Genomic DNA, 21,335 nt, shown 5'->3' with positions numbered 1-21,335 from the left:
TATCTAATCTACCCAGGCAGCTAAATTCCAAAACATGTTGCTGGTTGATAAAGGCTGTCATCCAAACAGGAAGAAGTAAGGATATTTTCCAACTCTGGAATGCCTTGAGCAGTAAGAAGTATAAATCAATCAAAGCACATACTATCTCCGGAAGGTCCCTTAAAATCTTCTGAGTTTCAATTAAGCCTACTTTATCCTGCTTCTCTTCCTTTATTAATATCTTATATGCACATTGCTTTTGCTTATTTTGTGTGTTACTACAATGCATATGTGATAGATTGTGGGGAACAATGTGTTGACTAATAAAGAATATTTGTAACTCAGGATTGAAATGAAGGGTCCTTGGTGCTCTCTGAACTTGTTTGTTTTCTTGCAGATGTTTCCTTGCAGCACTGATGTTACCTAGTTTGAATAATAAAACGTCTACAAGAAAACAACCAAGCTCAGAGAGCACCAAGGACTCCTCAATGTATTGACTTTCAGAAGTTTCTAGATTAGTTATTATGGTTTGCATAGAATTAGAAAGCTTGAAATAAAATTGGGCTTTGGTTATACTTGTAGAATATTGGCCAGAATGTGCCAAATCTACCATTAGCAAGATGGCTGTGTGACAGAGGTACAGTTAAGGCTAATAATTTAGTCAACTTCCTTTCTATCTTACTAAAAACTCATTTGAAACACTTGATTGGTGGTGGAGGCTGTTATCTAAGGGTTTATCTGGTGAGGAAGATTGTGATGTGAAATGTAGGAATAGGAAATGATAAAAGAGCATAATGGTAAATAAAAGAAAAATAGATATGTTGTGTGTTTGTGAAACAAAGAAGGGAGAAGGAAGTGATATATTTTAATGAAGTTGGTCCCGACTTCTGGAATGTAGTTGTTGAATACACGTAAGGAACATGTTGGTTTAATTATGCAATTATGTTGGTTTTATTCTGAAATGTATCAGAAAACATGACAAGTTAGCATTTAGATTGTTGTGGGTGTGGAGGTATAAAGGTTATCAACCTTTATAGGTTGATAATAGTTGTTGTGGTACAAACACCAGTCTCTTTGAGAGGAAGCTTCCTCAGCAGTGAATTAGTATTTTTAAACTTGATTCCTGTGGAGCTTACAGTTGCATGTTATACTCCAGTGAATAATGATAACAGAAGACCCAGGGATGAATTTTGGGGGAAATTGTGCAACATTCTGAGTGAATAAAATCAAGAATGTGGACTTCTATCTATATAAGAATAGATACATGAGAATATGAGGAAAAAGTTGGATCATTCATAGATCTAGGAATAAGAATACTATTTGGTGTGAATATCTGCTCAGAAAAACTTATATTCATTTCTAGTTAATGGATTAAGCATAATTCACTTCACATGGTGTCCTGCATTAAAGAGTTTCAGAAGATAGATTTATCTTTTAGCAAAATGAAAAAAAACCATAAAGAATGAATGTTCCAGCTTCCTGGAACAGAGTGAACAATACTTAAATGTGTCAAGTGACACCATTGGAAAGAATGACAACCTTGATGGAATGAATTGCTGAAAGAGAATGTGGAAGCCTGTGTAGGAGAACGATAGCCACAACAAATGAAGAAAAAATATAACACCTATATTGAGAAAAAGATATCTGGAAAGAACATAGAGCAGGGAATGGGTTGAGATTCAAACAGCAGAGAAAATGTAGACTGGTATTTTGAAAAATGCAAGTGAAGTAAATGGAATTAAAATTTTAAAAAATTAAAGAGGTGAATCACTGCTATGGAAAGTGAAGATTTGGACAGATTGGATGGACGGACAGACAGACAGACAGACAATTTTTAGTAGATTAACAAGTGTAACTTAATCCTGTGTATATTTTCTCCCGCAGAAATATCTTATCAATTGCAAAGGGACTTCACTCTCATGTGGCCCTTACATGGTACTGTATGATTTTTTTCCAGTACCTCTGTGTAATTTTTTTTTTTTTTTTGCTAAACTCCTAACCAGAACTAGACAAGACCGGATTGCTACTCTTCCTTTTATTAGAGCTCGACTACTTTTCCGCCTGGATGCAACGCATGTGCTTTTGGGGTGGGCAGGGAGCCGCCTCCGACCTCATCTCAGGAGGCGCGTGCCGTGACGGGAGCCGGAGCGGAGGGAGGCGTGAGCTTGGCGAGGGCGAGCTCTGACGCGGTCGACTTCACGTGAGCTCTCTGGGGGACGCGAACTTTCGTGCGTAAAGCGGGAGAACCAGCAGCAGAGTCGCTGCGATTCCCGTCACCCACCGAAGGCGGCGCGTGAGCTGGAGCTGGAGCTGAAGGGGAGGGAAAGAAAGAAAAAAAAAAAAAAACTCCACGGACATCCTGGTCTGTACCACTTGAAGGAAAAGCCGGAGTGGAGGGAGGGGAAGCCAAGCGGCAGCTAAACCGGAGGATTGGCGGTTTCTCGGGAGTTTCCAGGCAGAGGCGGGCAAGAAGCAGGGATCGCAACGGCTTGGTCGCTCGGTGAGTGTTGCTGCCGCCTCCCCCCCCCCCCTCCTCTCCCTTTCTGGTTTGCTCGTTGATGCAGATGGGCTGCCTGGGCAAGCTCGGCGTTGTGCAGAGATCCCTCCTTCGGCGCAAGGACGGGTAGCCGAGCGCCCGAAATTGTTCCTCCGATCCGATCTACGGGTAGTCGCGGTTTGGAAGCTCAGGAAGTGGGGGGTTGGTTGCAGGCAGCCCCTTCCTGCGCCCGTTGCAACGCGTTGACTTGCAAGCCGGCGGGGCTCGCCCACCCACATTTCTCGCTCGCGTCCGTCCCTCCGGCAGGTTTGCGGAATGAAGCGGCCGGATTAAAGGCTGGTGCCTGCGATGAACTGCCCTGTTAATCCCGAACGGCGTGAGGAAGGGCGGATTCTGTCGGAACTCCGCCGGAGAGATCCCCCCCTCCTCCCACCGTATCTGTTGCATCATGCCCATCCTTGCCCTGGAGGGCGGCAGGGTCTCTGTCCTTACTACATCCTCGCTTCCTTGTCAGCAAATGCGCCGCTTCCTTGGAGAAACTGGAAAGTTTGAATGGGGCTCGGCTTTGTCCCCAAACCATAGGAAGCCAGGAGTTTCCTTGGCTTCCCAAGAACATTATCCTGCTACTGCTATTTCTCCAGTCTTCTCCCAGCTGGTAACCTCCCACTAAATTGCTCTGCCACCCTCATCATTCCCAACCAGAAAGGGGATAGTAAGAGTTGGACTATAATTGTTGGCAGCATATTTGAAGGGCTGCTTCCCATGCCAATTTATATTTGTGGCTGTACCAGATTTTTTTTTTTTTATGCTTTTCTTTGTGAGATGTGGACAGAAAAGAAAATCAAAAAGGGTTTGACCATAGAGATCCGGGAAACATGGAGGCTGAAGTGGGTAGGGGGTATAAAAAAAACCTTGCCAGTTTCTGCTGCTTCATCCTGCGGTGTTTGAAAGTCTGATTGTAGCGTTTACTCAGCACTGTATCCAAAGTTCAGTGGGGCTTACTGCCAAAGGAACATAAATTTGGAGCCTAAACTGTTCTGTGATTTTACAGAGATAGCTTCTTATGGTAGTTATCTAGCCACAATCTAAAATGTGTTATATTTCCTTTGATAGCATGACTCTTGCTTCCCCTTGTTTAACATTTCAGGGGTGGAGTTTAGTTTAATTATGCATTCACTAATCCTGAAGCCTTTAGTGATGGAGAAAAGGTAATTGAATTTAAGCCCATTAGAAAATTGGATATTTTGCTACCAAACTTTTTTTTGTTATTAAAAAAAAACACTTGTAGACATCACACTACAGAATCCAGGATATTTGAAGCTGCCTGGATGCCTTTAAGATGACACATTTTACTCTGATGACTTTCTATAGTGGAGCTTTGCCAAAACTGATCAGGTTAAAAGTTTACAGTGTGTCTTTGTAGAAGTAATCTATCCTTTAATCTTCTCCCCTTTGATGTAGTCTCCTCTATCTTAGAAGAAAACAGCACATTTTCTCCCCTCCCCCATCTCTTCTCACATTAACATGGGAATGGCAGTCTTGCCTGATCTGATAAAACAGCTTGCTTATGTCTTCATATTAGAAACAGCAAGGAATAGGCAGTACATAGTGTAGTCAGTGAGCAGATTAATTTGGCAGATTTGCTCATACACATTTAGATTTAGTACTTAGCTTTCTTTCCATTTAACTTTCTCTTTAGAGAACAGACTTAGATATTGTCACTGATTACATTATCAGAATGAAAAGGATGTGAGTTGTGAATTATGAAATCACAGTTCAGTACATCTGGAGAATGCAAGACTGGAAAATGGCTGTAAGATTGTCTTGGTTATTTGAACATTAGTGTTCAATGTATAGATTATTCTGATCTTAATAGTGCAACATGGCCTCAATAGATGGCAGGCTCTACCTGATCTTCACATATCAATTCCTGGTCTGTACTTGGATGGAGGCATCCTGGAAAGTCCAGAGTTATATGCTTGTCAAATAAATTGGGGTGGGGGTGTCTAAGTCTTCTGTATTGAATCTGCATCAATACATCCATATAAGGCACCCTTAGTTGAACTTAATTCAAAGGCACATTTTTTCCTCCATCTTGGAGATTGGGCATTCTGAAATCCCTTGTATAAAATTGGCACATTTTTAAAAAAAAATCAGATCTGAATTCTTAACTAACACTTGTGCTTAGCCAAAAGGTCAGTTTCAGCATTTGGTTCCTCTGCATTTTCTCTTCCCTTTTGTTGGTGTTGTCTGTTCAGATGTACAGATACATCTGTTCAGATGTATAACCTCCCCTTGATCATCTGCTCTTTGCTTATTGTGACATCTGCTGGTTTAGGATCTAGCATAAAATGTTGGCAGCCAACTACATGGCACTGTGCAGCCATGAGGTAGTGGTAAATTTTGTAGAAGAGGGCGGTTAGTACTCTTAGTTAATACTCTTTGAACAAGGTTTATTCAAGGTTATCTTACATCCTTGCCCCTAAGCACCTCAGAAATGAAGTGATGAAATGCACATAAAGTTCCTGATTTCTCTCGGTGAACAATCAGATAATAGCTTGATTTTTCTAGCTTAATGCTTTTCCTTTCCAGTTTATTTGGTAGCTAAGCAAAGCACACAGCAAGTTCCTAATAGCATTGTTCAAAAGGAGAAAATAATGACATCTTCCACATTATGAGAATATTCATCCCTAAAATAAAACAAAAAAACCCCTTTCTAGCAGCCCAGGGAGCTGAATTAGACTGAAGTAATGATCGATTTGTCATTGATCTATCAGCAATTTCAAATCAGGTGTTTCTACTTCATCTCCAGCACTAGTTGTATTATCACATTGGCCTGTATTCTTAGTTTTGAGATTCTTCTTTTGGTTGTTGAGCCACATCATTGTTCTTATTTCCAGATTTCAAATTTAACACTTGTGAACCAATTAAAAAATCACCTACTGAAGTTTTTTCTGACTTGCATCTGATAGTATATGAACATCATACATAGGACCAGTTATCTGAGGAGGCACCTGTCCCCAGTTACATCCAACCACACAGGGAATATGTTTCAGGTGCCACCTGCCAAGGACTTACATTTGGCTGGTTTTAGGAGACAGGCCTTCTCTCCACTAGCACCAGTCTTATTTATTTATTTATTTATTTATTTATTTATTTATTTATTTATTTATTTATTTTATTTCATTAGATTTATATACCGCCCTACTCCCAAAGGACTCAGGGCAGTGAAGAGCCAAAAAGATAAAACACACAGATTATAAAATTTAAAACAGTATAAAAACATATTAAACAATTTGGCCTGAGACAAATTAAAACATCCCCATATTTAAAAACAGATTTAAAATTACTCATATACCATTTAAAAGGGAAAGTTAAGCCAGACCAGCCTGTTGGAATAAAAAGGTGCGTAAATCCGGGATCCTCCATATCTCCGGGGGGAGCTCATTCCAGATAACAGGTGCCCCCCCAGAGAAGGCTCTCCCCCTGGGGGCCGCCAGCCAACAATGTTTGGCCGACGGCACCCTGAGGAGCCCCTCTCTGTGAGAGCATACTGGCCGGTGAGAGGCTATTGGTGGCAGCAGGCAGTCCTGTAAGTATCCAGGTCCTAAGCCATGGAGTGCTCTAAAGGTGGTAATCAATACCTTGAAGCGCACCCGGAAAACCATCGGGAGCCACTGCAGCTCGCGCAGGAGAGGTGTCACATGGGAACGCCATGTCACTCCCATAACCACCCGCGCGGCTGCACTCTGCACCAGTTGGAGTTTCCGGGTGCTCCTCATGTAGAGAGCATTGCAGTAGTCCAGGTGGGAAGTGACGAGGGCATGAGTGACCATGCGTAAGGAGTCCTAATCCAGTCTTATGGTATAGCGGTCCCCCCCCCAAGTGAGGTTCGCTTCCTCCTTGTTATAGTTCCATAAGTCCCTCAATTGATGTGACCCAGTGAATAAAGGAATTGGATTTCAGAATATGCCTAGACATATGATTTGTTCAAGAACATACTGTAATCAATTTCCCATGCAACTGCATAACCGAGTTTCTTTTAAAATGTTATGACTGGTTCCAGTCATACTTATAGAACAAAGACATACATATTATACAGCATGCTTCTAAAGCAGTTCTTCATGATGGCTGGGGAATTCTGGGTATTGAAGTCCACATATCTTCAAGTGGCCAAGGTTGGGAAACACTGTTCTAAAGGTTACAGAACAGTATTTAATGTTTGATAGGATAGTTGTTAATTTACTGACAGGCTAAGATTCATTGTCGCTTTTAGTATTTCAGGAAGCAAGGTTTACATTTGTGCATCCATTGATTTTCTATTTTGAGGTGTTGTGCTTGCTAGAGAAAAAATTGGTTTTCTAAATCTTTAAAAGTCAAATAATGCAGAAGTAATGTGTTCTGCCTAAATTGTGTTGGTTTCCACTATATACTCTGGTTTTGCTGAGTGTTGCACAATGTTTCATTTTCAAGGAGGCCAAGCAGAGGGAGAACATTTGAGCAGCAAAGGAAAGCTAATAACTAAGAAAACAAATCATAAATGCAGAGAACAAATTAAATTTGCTACCCTGCATACATTGCATGGCAGAACTGTTAAATATTCATTAAAAATCAAATAAAATGTCACATGTATTAACAGAAAAAGGCTGCAAGGAACAGTCATATTAAAAATAGTATTAACTGCAGCATATGAATAGGTTCACATAGCACATTCAGCCATGGCTTGCTTAACCCTGATTTTTTTTTTATTAAGCTATTTGGCAATCAATGCCAAACAATTAAAAAAAATGTGCATCTTGAAAAGGACAAACTGAAGTTCTGAGAGAATAGAAAGGTGTTTACAGGGTTTTAGATTAGGGAATCTGAATAAAAAAACTAGTAGGGCTAGATTTAAATTTTGGTCTTGTACTTTGGTCTCTATATTATTCTTTATATATTTCTAAGGGGAATTCTTTGAGAAAATTTCCCTATTGCACCATCACATGTCTTCAGAAATAACATCGCTTATTCTCTAACTTCAGATTTATTTTCTCCAATTCTCTGATTGCACATGTAGAATTTCCATTTTGGATTTTACTTCATATAACCAGTTAACAGTATTTCTAAATATTAAATGAAAATAATAGACCAAGAAGGAGGCAACTAAAACCTCGTAAGGAGACTGTAGGTAGATATACTGAGGGAGTGTAGGCAGTTCTGAGGGAGGCTGAGCAGCAGCTGCTGTAACTACTATATGTTTTACCGTCATACCACATTATATCTCCAATAGAAAATGCTGATTCTTAGATCTCTAATTTCTAATACTTCCCTTTTTTAAGTTGCATTGTTAAGATCTGCTGTTTGAGAAGGAGGAAATACTTTAGTCAACTTGGCCATTTTTGTATTAGCATTTTGCTTTCCTTGTGACAGGAAGTGCCGTTTCAGTGGTGTATATGGGTGGACCAACCATGCCATTTATTGTCTTGAAACCTTTATTTTGTAGTCTTAATACTTGAAGGGTTTCACTGTGTTTATTCTTAGAAACTGATCTCCACCTCCATTGTGAACGAAGGAGCCTGTGTTTGTACAAATTGATGAATGGGTTTCATCTCAGAGTTTGCCCCTGGATCCAGTACACTGCAATGATGCATCAGGAGTGGCTGAATGAGAATCAGATTTATTTAAGGATTTGTACAGCCACCCATATTACGAACCACAATCCTGGATGACTCACAAACAATAAAAACACTTAACAATAAACAACCATAATAAAAACTCCTGGGTCCCTGGGGCAATACTCTCCCACACATTAGCATACCACCTTGTTGAGTTCCTTCCACCCCAATGCTTGTGGGCAAAACTAGCTCTTTCAGGCCTGATGAAGATATAAAGAATATGAAAGAATGGAGATGGTGACAGACAAAAGGGGGAAAGAAGAATCACTGCTGCAATTAAGTCCATCCTCATTTTTCTTCTTTTTCCTTCCAGTTCTTCCTGCTTTGGCCCATCAGTTGGCCTGTTAAAGTATTGTGTCCCAGCTATCAAAAAGAAATGAAAGGGAGAACTTTTCTCCCCAGCCACAGTTGTCTGGTTGGGATAATAAAAGAAAGTCAGCAAGGTGTTTAGAAGTGTGGAAGCTACTTACAAGTGACTTGGGGCAAGAAAAAAAAATCACATCTTCTTTTGAATATGTAGAAGAGAAAGCATGTATGTGTGCTCAGTAGTGGTGGTGCAGAGAAAGAGATAGTGAAGATGTATGAGATTGTTATGTTGAGGTTGATAGATCTTATGGGATGGGAGTATGGGATGAAAAATTGTTGGAAGTTGAGAATCTAGGATGAGAGTTGGAAAAACAGCTTTTAAAAGGGTAAGAACAAAGAGCAGCTTTGTGTTTTGTAATTCAGATACCATCTCTATCTTAATGTGCCAATTCTTGGGCAAGCTACTGATTTTACAGCTTTCTTTGAAACTGCTGCATCCTCCACTAAAGCTGGTTTGGACAGTATCTGTATCAGCTTGTACGAATTGCCCATTGATTCAAAAAGGCTCAAGACAAAGATGGTTGCACAGTACATGCAGAGATTAGTGCGTATGGTACATGAATTGGATTGAGCTGCAGGATCATATATTTCTTTTTCTCTGCAATGAAGTTTTGGTTTGTTCAGTACCTTCTATTCCATAAAGGATTTAGTTATATACAAAGAGACTGAACCATGATCAAGGTATATAATGTAGCTCTGAAATGTTGTATTGGACAGCAGGCTAATTCTATTCTTTGAACAGTTTTTTTCAAGAAAAAAATCATAATAATCTCATGTATTTGTACGTGACGTGAATGCAGCAGCTAGAATTATCTTACATTAACAGCAACAGCATGTTTGGGGGAGGCAGCAGGTGATATGCCAGAAGAGAGAATATAGAATTTGATGTATAGAATGAAAGGGACTGATAACTCATAATTTTCCTTATTTGGAAGAAGGAAGACTAGATTTAAAACTACACTCTTCCCAGTCCATTATATTTCTCCCCCTACAATGATGAATCCATTTTTAATGTGCCTTTTTGATTTTCCTCACTATATATCAGGGGTGTCAAACTCGTGTCGTCACACGATGTATCACAACCTTTTCCCCCTTTGCTAAACTAGGGGTGGCCGTAGCTAGGAGGTGATGCATCCGGCCCGTGAGCTGCAAGTTTGACACCCCTGCTATATATATATCTTTCCATGTGTGATCTTCATGCCATGCTGCTGAAAAAGTAATAGACCTTATTCAAGCTCTTGTCCCACAAATAAGCCTTCAATACAATCTCCTCTAACCTTATATTGTCTGGATGTCTTCATTTACAAGCCCCACCATTGCCTTGATAGTACAGGGGTTTAGTGCACCCTGTAATTAACACAGCTGCCTGCAATTTCTGCTGGTTCGAATCTCTCCAAGGCTCAAGGTTGACTCAGCCTTCCATCCTTTCTAAGGTAGGTGAAATGAGGACCCAGTTTGTGGGGGCAATAAGCTGACTTTGTATAAAAATATACAAAAGAATGAAGGCTATTGCTTAACGCATTGTAAGCCGCCCTGAGTCTCCGGAGAAGGGCGGCATATAAATCAAATTAAAAAAAAAAAAAAAGTAGCATGTCCATTGGCTGCATTGGCTAGGGCTGTGTGGCTTGCTGTCTATTAAGCCCAATATAACTCAAGAATTATCCAGGCTTCAGGATGGTATCTATAATGCAACTCTGGGATAAATACAGAATTTTGGGAACTCTTAAGAGAAATTTCACACCTTCTGTTATAATGAGTTTATTAAGATGAAGTCTAACAATTTGAAATGCTTCTTTTCAGGTTTCTTGTCATGTGGGTTGAGATGGTATTCATGAGATAAGCTGTTAGCTGACTCATATGGCTTATATCAATTCTCCCGCCTATTCCTTTCTTACCTTTCCCTCAATCTGTTCCATTGTTCAGGGCCAATAAAGGGCAGCAAACTGATAAGGGCTGTTTCAAATTGCTTAGTTTGTTATAACTCAACATGGTTCTTCTCTAGTAGACTTCCCAAAGTATCCAATGTCTATGAAATAAGATTACATGTTTGTCATCCTAAAATTGAGTAGCTAAAACATATTTCTGGGAAGTAGTAAACTAATAAATAACCATTTAGAACCCAGGAACTAAGACCCGAGCTAAAGATGACTCTGAAAGAGTTCAAAGGAGGCAGGTTTATGGCTACTTCCATTTCCTCACTTTTAAGCAAGCTCCTATCTCTATTGCTTTTAAATATTTTCATGTTTCAGGGATCATACTGAAACTCCTATAAGTTTTTTTTCCTCAGAGAAGCATATGACTTTCACAAATTTTCAGTAAGTGCCCTAGATTTACTTTTGGGAAAGCTGAGAGTTAACTGTTTTTAAGCTTGCATATGACAGTTTGCTTGCATATGGCTGTCCTGGAATATGAAGGTTCCTGGATTTGGTAGTGCCAGCCAAAGAACTGTTTTGAGGGCTCCTTCCTGAATGGAAGGAGATCACACCTCCAGGAAGACTGTATTTCATAATGCAGGGACTACTACTGAGAAGGCCTGTCTCTGAACTCTGATGGGCTTCACATGGAGGGTGCAGGCCCACTTTTCTGCCCCAGATATGAACTCACACCTGACATTCTAAGACAGGGCTGTCAAACTCCCGGCCCAAGGGCCAGATGCATCACATGCTGGCCATGCCCCTGCCTGGTTTAGCAAAGGGGGGAAATAAATAAATAATAAATAAATAAATAAATAATTTTATTTCTATACCGCCCTTCTCCCGAAGGACTCAGGGCGATGTACAGCCTATTAAAAACACAAAGACAAACATCAGTTAAAAATAATTAAAATTATTACATAATTTCGGCTCAGATTTAAAACCCCAAAAATTTAAAACACCCAATTTAAAAATCATTACATTGATAGCCCAGCTTGGCGGAACAGCAGGGTCTTGAGGGCACAGCGAAATACACGGAGGTTGGAGATCTTACGCATTTCCGGGGGCAGTTCATTCCACAGGGCAGGGGCTCCCACAGAGAAGGCCCTCCCCCTGGATGTCGCCAGCTGACATAGCTTGGCTAATGGCACCCTGAGGAGACCCTCTCTGTGGGAGTGAACTGGCCAGTGGGTGGCTGTTGGTGGCAGAAGTCGGTCTCGAAGGTACCCGGCTCCTAAGCCATGGAGCGCTTTAAAGGTGGTAACCAACACGTTGAATCGCACCCGGAAGACCACTAGGAGCCAGTGCAGCTTGCGCAGGAGGGGTGTCGTGGGCACAACGGGTTGCGCCCATAACCACCCGCGTGGCCGCATTCTGGACCAGCTGGAGCCTTCAAGTGCTCTTCAAGGGGAGCCCCATGTAGAGAGCATTACAATAGTCCAGCTGGGAGGTGACAAGGGCGTGAATGACCGTGCACAAGGCATCCCGGTCCAGAAAGGATTGCAACTGGCGAATCAGGCGAACCTGATAAAAAGCCCCCCCTGGCCACGGTCGTCATATGCTCTTCTAAAGACAGCCGTGCGTCCAGGAGGACGCCCAGATTGCAAGCCCTCTCTGTGGGGGGGCAGAGATTCACCCCCAATAGTCAGCGATGGCACCAGCTGACTATCGGGACGCTGGAAGCCACAGCCACTCAGTCTTGGAAGGGTTGAGTCTGAGCCTATTTCTCCCCATCCAGACCCGCACGGCCTCCAGGCAGTGAGACATCACATCAAGGGCATCGTTGGGGTGGTCTGGGGTGGAGAAAGTCCCAATACGTCACGTGATGTTGCTGTGACATGAGTTTGACATCCCTGTTCTAGCAGTATCTCCATAACTGCTGGATTTGCACATGATACTGCCATGACTTACAAGTTGCAATGGCTGGATTTGAACAATGTCAAACTTGTCATATTAAGACTTTGTCAAGTCAGGGTCATATGTCCCCTTGCAAGCTCCCCAAATAAAGCTGTTTAGTTGCGTGCGTATAGCAGTGATACCCAGCTATTTTGAGGGAAGAGAGAAAAAGATATTAGAGTCTCCTTCAAGCTGGGCTTGATTCCTGCTGACTTCATGGACACGTCCCTATGGTGTTTTTGGCAAACAAAACTCAGAAGTGATTCAGTTCTGCTTAGCATTTTGAGATCAGCCAAATCAGCTGCTCCACCACCTGGTTGGACAAAATCTGATTCTGCAAAAACATTTTTAAGGCTATCTCGGGGACACCAGGACGCTTGTATTCATGGTTTCAAGAAAAAAGAGAAGGGAGTTGTTCAGAATTGTGTATCCCTTTTACATGTTGCATTGAGAGGAAATGTTATCCTATGCAGATTTAACAGCCTCTATTTTTGGCATCCTGCAGGTAAACTCAAATTTTCAGGTTGAACAATTCCAAACCATTAGCTTTCTACTGGGGAGCATTTACAGTGTCAGACTAGCAAAATGGATTTAATTGCAGGGTAATTTTGTTTTGCAGATTAAATAACAATTGATCAGAGGTGGATATTTAAACAATATTTTAATTAATGAAGTCCAATTTGCATTTTGTCATATGTACTGAGATCTTCAGTAGATGTAGGTCAGGGATTTAAACACACTGAACATAGACATCATTTGCTGCTATTTATGTGACAGCAAAAAAGAGACTTCAACAAGCCAACAGAGTAGTAGGTGCCTAACCTTATGATGTACGTCTAGAGCCTCCTGTCAATCAGCTATTCTTCTATGTGCTTTGCATCAACTCTTATTCTAGGAGCAGAAAACCAAAAAGTTTAAAAGCTATTCAATTTTTAAAAGCTCACTGAGGTATCTAATTGCTACTCAGCTCCTCTGAGAGGAAGTGATTCTGAATAATTCATGCGAAATTCTTCTGTGGTTTGCTTGTGTAGGAATAGGCTCACCTTTGTCTTTCATAGGACATTTTGTTGGGCAGAATAGAAAAAAAAAAAGCTTATTTTCATTTCTCATGACATGTGGCTGCTAATAAGCAGAGCCTTGTTGAAACGCAATTTCCCTCAGTGTGAAAAACAGAGGCGGGGTTACTCACCATCTTCACTTTTGCTTGCATAAATTGCCACAGAGCAAAATTCCCTCATTCATAAGAAACAGGCCTTTGCAATTACAGGAATTAAGCCGCACATGGTTAACTGCTGAGCACCAATCATTTTCACCTATCACTGGTGGAACTTTAGTCTTGAGGGTAATCTCCCTTCTGTATTCTTATTCATTAATTAGATTTGATTATAGCTGCTGGTGACAACTGAAATATTTGGATAGCAGTGGTGTTTCATTTGGCTTCCAGAGTATTCAGGATGAAAGGAATAAAGGTTTCTGAACGTCCCCTGAGCAGTGTTTGCAAATGGGTTGCCTAATTCATAGTTGCCAGAGAACATCCAGCAACATATCAGTCCACCCCGTTCCATTAGCCTTTGTTTGCTATTCACAGAACAGGATAGTATCAACACATTCAATGAGGCAGAAGCTCTCACCTGAAGAAAGCAAGCTTATGGCTGAACATCTGTGAAATGGGAAATGGATAATGCTTGAAAACTGGCATTCATACATAGAGATGAATTGCAGTTTATTGTCCCTGGGGGGGGGGGAGAGAGAGAGAGAGAGAGAGAGAGAGAGAGAGAGAGAGAGAGAGAGAGAGAGAGAGAAGTGGGTGACTTTGAGCCAGTGGTTAATTCTTGGCAACTGCCTGCCTCCTTCCTGGGGCTGAGAGAGAATGACTGGCCCAAGGTCACCCAGTTGACTTTGCGCCTAAGGCAGGATTAGAATTCACAGTTCTGCTTTCTAGCCTGGTGCCTTATCTACTACACCAAATTGACTTTCTCACTATAGGAATTAAAACCTTGACAATAGAGTTGGGAAAAATGACAGACCTGCGAGCCAGGTAGAATTCCAGCTGCTAAATCTTTGATTTCTGTATTGGCAAGAAACAAGGTTGGTCTGAGCATATATTTGGAAAATGACACTCACTTTGTTTTCGCCAAGAAATTTCTCCTTCAAGTGATGATTTTCCATGATGGAGATAGATAGATAGATAGATAGATAGATAGATAGATAGATAGATAGATAGATATTTATAAATCTGAAAAATATGTTTAAAAAACATTTAAGATTTGATACCACAATTTTTTTTTATTTTATTTTTATTTTATTTTTTTTTGCAAATTCTCCAAAGCTTGAGAAGAGATTCACTTGATAATATGTTGCCTTAGGAAACAATTCTCTGAGGCTGCTAGAAAATGTTGCTGCCAATCCAGAGGATATTTCTCCTAAGCAGAGCTTTGAAATCTCTCTTTTTCCAGTGAAACAGCCAACTTTGAGCAAGACCTGTATATTGCTATTCACTAATGGGAATGAATAGGAACTTTTCAAATCCACAGGATGCTGCCATGGCTTGGCTGTGCTGTGTTTCCACTAAGTAATGGACAGAAACATAGTTTCTTTGCAAGGCTTTTTTTGCAGTTGCTTTTAAAGTTATTTGATGTTTGTGTTAAAACATAGACGATGCCTGTGTCCTTTTGCCCACAGAATAAGGTGTTTTATCTATTTTTAAAACCCAGTACATTGGCAACTGAATAATTGGTGACGCACAGACAGTTACTGTTCTACAGTCCGTATGTTAAATCAGTATCAAATTTGCAAGCCTGAATCAAGATATTTTGCTGCTTGAAGGCTCATCCCTTAACCAACATTTTAATCATTCTTGTTTTCACCATTCAGACATCAATTCCTCTTTATATCGATCTTCCGTTACCTATGTTACTGCCCCAAACAATAGCCTTCGACCTGAATAACCTTCATTCTGCCAAATGAGACAGCCTAATTAGCTGCTAGTTTAACCCTTCAGAATCTCATCAATTAATTACTTTTGATCAGGGCTGTCAAACTTGTGGCCTGCGGACCGGATGCGCCATGCGCTGGCCATGTCCATGCCTGGTTTAGTGAAGGGGAAAAAAGTCCTGATACGTCACGTGATGATACCGTGATGACATGAGTATGACACCCTTGCTTTTGATCATTAATAAATAGCTAAAAGACTTTTCTATTTAAAACCCACCTCATAATCTCTTCTTTTCTGAGATAGCTGGCTGCTTTCATATTTTCCCAGGTGAATGCATTTTAAATGAAGCCCCTTTGTTCCCTTTAACTGGAAGCTATGGCTACATTGTTTCCAATTGTGTGTTTGAGTATTCCTTCTTCATTAAAACAAGCAATTGACATGCTATACCTCTGGAAAGAAAGGAACATGTTTCCTGATAAATGTTTTGTCCATGCAGGCCTTTTTAAACATACTGCATGTAAAAGTATTCAATATTGACTTTGCCCAACTCCAGTCTCAAGTGATTCAAACCAGCAAAATTGCAACCAGATCAGAGGTGGGTTTCAGCAGGTTCTGACCAGTTCTGGAGAACCGGTAGCAGAAATTTTGAGTAGTTCGGAGAACCGGTAGTAAAAATTCTGACTGGTCCCGCCCCCATCTATTCGCTGCTTCCCAAGTCCCAGCTGATCGGGAGGAAATGGGGATTTGCAGTAACCTTCCCCTGGATTGGGGAGGGAATGGAGATTTTAAATATCCTTCCCCTGCCACGCCCACCAAGCCGCACCCACAGAATCGGTAGTAAAAATTTTTGAAACCCACCACTGAACCAGATAAGGATCTATGTGTGTGAATATTTTAGTTCCCACTCTTAACAGGCCTGGTTAAGAAAATACAGGAAACTACCAAGTCTGATGGTTGCTTACTGAATAGGTACAAAAATTAATTAGGCATTTGCACACATATTATTAAATATGAAAAAGAATTTTGTTTATATTGTCACAAGACAATAATCTGATTTAGATATGGTTACGGACAGCCTGATGTGAATGCAGTATACCAATGGAACTTATCTTTTGGATTGAGGGATTTATTATTGTGTTGTGTTGACTGTTGCTTCGAGACTGTTTGTCTCCTGGATGCCTTGTGCATCCAATTAACTGCTTAGCTTTTGCCAGCTCTCTTGTAGACTAATGAGAAGGAAAACAGTTCAGGTTTCTCAGTCACCTGGTCTCTTCTCATTTACTCTAGGGAGAGCAAGTGATTGAAATTTCCCAAGACAGCTGGGGAGGTACCTTCATTGGACAATCCTACAACTGGATAAATGTAATTTCTGTGGTTGACAAAACCAACTACTAATTCAGCAGGTCTCTGGCTCTACAGTTCTATGTTAAAACTGTAACCTGTCCTTGCCCCTGCTGTGACAAGATTTTGCAATGCAAAGTACATTTCCTTTGTTCTTGGTGTATCAGCACCTTTTGACCTCATGATTTCAAATTTCTCTTACATTACCCAAGAGTGAGCTGTTGATTATTGTTACACATGACTGGGTTTCTTAAAAGTTTGTTTGCCGTTGTTGATTCTTAATCTGTTTTCTGTTATCAGTGGGCCAAAATTGAATGTTAGCTTTGCATTTTGCTTTAGATTCTTATGAAATGCAGAGTGGAAGAAATGTTTTTTTTTCTTATCTAGAGAAATAATGTGGAGGCAGAATGTGAATGTTCACTTCTTAGATATTATCCTGAAAATCATACCGTGTCCAAGATGAAATGGATTGAGAGGTTACAGTTTCTCAAGTTTATTGTGGAACAAACTGGATTTCTTTGAGAGACTCATAAAACCATGTCTTTCCTTTTTATAGGTCTTTGCATTGTGACATAATTTCACAAACAAATTCCTACAAAGAATATGCAAGACTTGGGCATTGATAGCATTGGTAGTCCTTACCTTAATTGCCTTCTGATAGATCTAAACCTGCAGTAGCTAATCTAATTTGGACAATATGTCAGTAATCAGCTGTGACTATGAGTGGCTGTACCAGAAGGCAGCTATTTTGCCAGATTAAATAGAGAAGAAAAGTACAAGAAATGCGCTAAAAAAAAGCAGTCCCCTTGAAAATTCAGTCTTTGAATTTTGTAATGAGTCAGGAACAGGTTACCTGAAATGGCATTCCAGTAAACAGCTCCAATTTATTTAGCTATGTGGTCCTGCTGGGCCATGAAATAGACCATAATATAGCATTGGAGAGACGGAAAGCACAGGTTGGGCCTATCCTATGGCCGGGTTTCCATATCTACCTAATCCTGTTTGGTATAAGTGCCACATTTTAGCTACCTATACCCTAAGTACAGCTCTTGTTCTCTTAAAAATGGCCAGGTAAATACCGGTAACTAATGGAGATTATTGAATAATAAATATATACTTAGCTTTTTAAAGAATAACCAGAACAGTCTTTTTTTCATTACAGCTTTCTTCTCACTGCTGTGGATGCCAGACTTGTTTGCTCATCAGATTACTTTCTGCAGGATGGTATACCTCAAATCGCTATCATTTTGAATATCCTCTAGGACTAGGTCTAGGAACAAATGTGTAAATTATTTTCCCTTTATTAGCCTACAATGTAGAGTCTCCATTCAGTTGACCTTGTCACCTGGTGACTTCATGGACATACCTAAGCAGTTTGCTTAGTAAAATTGGTTTGCTATTAACTTCTTCTGAGAAACCAACATTGCATTATGTTTTTTTAAATGAGGGTAATTAAAGGAGGATATTTCCTTAATGCAATTAAGTGCTTGTTTGGACCATTTGGCAGATGTAATGAGTAATGTAAAATTAGAAAACCTGTGAGCCGAAACTGATTTACAAAATGATTGTATTGTTTTATCAGTAGCTTTAATGGGACTGCGGGTCTTACATTTTAGAAACTCTCATATATGCTAGGACAGTGGATCATGCAGTTTTTCAAGACAGAGGTTGCTAGGCAGCTAGAGAAATGGATTTATATGGCTAGTCAACTAGAAAAAACTTTTTTCATGGATATACTGTACAGAAAACAAGTAGCAGGAGGATTGGGGCTTGAAAGCATAGATTCATATCCTGGTCAGGCTCCAGTGAGATAAAATCTATGCAGACAATAGATCCAAAGAGAACAAAGCTAAGAGAGCGGAGAATTGTTTTGATGTCTTTATTTTATGGAACCTATACAGGTAGAACAGCAGATGCATATGGCTGTTCCTTGCAAGGATTCCTGAATGTTTAGAATTCCTGTATGTATAGATTTCTCACATATTTCACCATAAGCACAATTGTTTTCTTTGAAAGAAGGCAAAAGCAGTTTCAGTAACTCTTTAATACAATATTTGGTTTTGCTTGAAAATTAATGATTTCTAGTATTTGAAGAAATACTAATGCAAACATTTCCTGTAATTCGTCCAGTGAAAGTCATTTGATCTTCCTATCTGTGGGTTTAATCAGATTTGTATATAGGCAATAACATTGGTGAAAACTTATTTTTTCAATATCTTTTTTCCCTTTCAGTCCCCATATTTTTTCCAATGTTTTTTTCTCAGATTCAGGAGCCCGAGACCAGTTCCTGAGCTTTTCTGGGACCAAATTCTTATAATTTAGTTGATAGAGAACTCTGAATCTGGCTCTTTAGGCTCTTTCTCATATTGTTGAGAATTCTATACTTTGAAGCACATAACCAGGCTACTAATAAATCTTTAACTAAATTTAGTTGATAGTTAGATGATCAAACATCCTTCTAGCTGATATTCAGGAGCTATTTCTAACTGTTCTCTCTCTCTCTCTCTCTCTCTCTCTCTCTCTCTCTCTCTCTCTCTCTCTCTCTCTCACACACACACACACACACACACACACAGAGAGAGAGAGAGAGAGAGAGAGTGTCACACACACATTGTTTGGATGCTTACAATTGTAGAATCAGAATTTAATCTGTTAAAAAACCAGTTACTACCAGTATGTGGACCTACGTATACTATCCCACAACTCCTGCTTTTACCACCGTCCCTTTTCTTTACTAGTTGAAACCTCCCTGCAAATACCACCACATCATTGCAGACTTTAAATTTTGTCTTCTCTGCTCCAGTGCACGCCCCCCCCCTTTCATTCTCTCTGACCCTTACGTTACTATTTAAAGGAAATCTGGGGGGGGAAAGGCTGATGCTGAATCAGCTCTCTTGTCTGAGCTGTCATCTTTTTGTCCTTTTTTGAAGATGGTTCAGTAATTTGTATGGTGGCCATAGGGATGTCTTGAGCTTCACTAGTGGCTTCTAGGCCATAAAAGTATGTGCTTTGATAAAATATTGCCTGAATCTTTTCCCTCAATTACCGAACTAAAACAGCAGCTTTATTACTCTTTTGGGCAGCAAGAAAAAAAGGGATGGTTGTAATACATTGGAATAGCACCTGTTTTACCATATTGCCTCCTTCAGAGATTTTGCTCTCTTATAATAGAGACAGGGGGCAATTATTTTCCTTTCTAAATGTCTTAATGCTACTCTCTGGACAAAGTGGCCTCATCTCAGGGTCGGTCCTCTCGCCCCTCCTGTTCAACATTTATGTGAAGCCGCTGGGTGAGATCATCCGTGGTTTTGGAGTGAAGTGTCATCTGTACGCTGACGATACCCAGCTGTACATCTCCACCCCAGACCACCCCAACGATGCCCTTGATGTGATGTCCCGCTGCCTGGAGGCCGTGCGGGCCTGGATGGGGAGGAACAGGCTCAGACTCAACCCTTCCAGGACCGAGTGGCTGTGGCTTCCGGCGCCCCGATATAGTCAGCAGGTGCCATCGCTGACTATTGGGGGTGAATCTTTGCCCCCCACGGAGAGGGCTCGCAATCTGGGTGTCCTCCTGGATGCGCGGCTGTCTTTAGAAGAGCATATGACGGCCGTGGCCAGGGGGGGCTTTTATCAGGTTCGCCTGATTCGCCAATTGCAGCCCTTTCTGGATCGGGACGCCCTGCGCACGGTCACTCATGCCCTTGTTACTTCCTGGTTGGACTATTGTAATGCTCTCTACATGGGGCTCCCCTTGAAGAGCACTCGGAGGCTCCAACTGGTCCAGAATGCGGTCGCGCGGGTGGTTATGGGCGCAACCCGTTATGCCCATGTGACACCCCTCCTGCGCGAGCTGCACTGGCTCCCGGTGGTCTTCCGGGTGCGATTCAAGGTGTTGGTTACCACCTTTAAAGCGCTCCATGGCATAGGACCCGGGTACCTCCGAGACCGTCTTCTGCCACCAATAGCCTCCCACCGACCAGTTCGTTCCCACAGAGAGGGTCTCCTCAGGGTGCCGTCAGCCAAGTTATGTCGGCTGGCGACGCCCAGGGGGAGGGCCTTCTCTGTGGGAGCCCCAGCCCTGTGGAATGAACTGCCCCCGGAAATTCGTAAGATATCTGACCTCCGGGTGTTTCGCTGCGCATTGAAGACCCTGTTGTTCCGCCAGGCCGGACTATCAATACAATAGTTTTAAATTGGGGTATTTAAATTTATTGGGGTTTTAAATTTGAGCCATTTATTTAATTATTTTAAATTTTATATCATTGTTTTGTTTGTGTTTTTAAATAGGCTGTACACCGCCCTGAGTCCTTCGGGAGAAGGGCGGTATAGAAATAAAATTATTATTATTATTATTATTATTATTATTATTATTATTATTATTATTATTATTATTATTATTATTATCTATAATTTGGTTTCCTACTTCTCAAAATTACCCCCAGCATTTTTGGCAAGTGGCAATCTGTATTGCTGGCAAACTCAATTTTCTTTAATATTTTACAAGATTGTATTGCGCAACTGGACTATGAATAAAGAGCAGCTCTGATCAGCAAGTGATTGAATTTCTTTTCAGATTAGGAAAAGTTGTATTATTTTAAGGAACAGTTATGCAATTCTATGGTAGTTTCCTACTTATGAATCTGATTAATTATTGCTCCAAGTAATAATACAACACACAGGAAGCTACATGTCTCTCTGTTTATCATAATATTCCCCAGGTATTCAGCAGAATGTTTAAGTAAGGAATTATTAAA

The 21,335-nt window shown here is 40.8% G+C and overlaps 1 protein-coding gene across 1 annotated transcript in view; it reads left to right on the top strand.

The window, feature by feature from the left end:
• Positions 1-2,179: 2,179 nt before the first annotated feature.
• Positions 2,180-21,335, top strand: part of SLC25A22 (solute carrier family 25 member 22) — a 65,731-nt gene continuing 46,575 nt past the window's right edge. Inside the window, exon 1 of the mRNA XM_070957390.1 lies at positions 2,180-2,479. The gene's annotated coding sequence lies outside the window, so the exon portion shown is untranslated. The remainder of the gene's footprint in view (positions 2,480-21,335) is intronic.

The sequence above is a fragment of the Pituophis catenifer genome, unplaced genomic scaffold (genome assembly GCF_029215685.1).
Source record: "Pituophis catenifer annectens isolate HBS135680 unplaced genomic scaffold, rPitCat1.0.hap2 SCAF_1, whole genome shotgun sequence".
In the NCBI taxonomy this organism is placed as follows: Eukaryota; Metazoa; Chordata; class Lepidosauria; order Squamata; family Colubridae; genus Pituophis; species Pituophis catenifer.
Note: the sequence above shows the minus strand (reverse complement) of the source record. Positions and strands in the feature narration are given on the sequence as shown.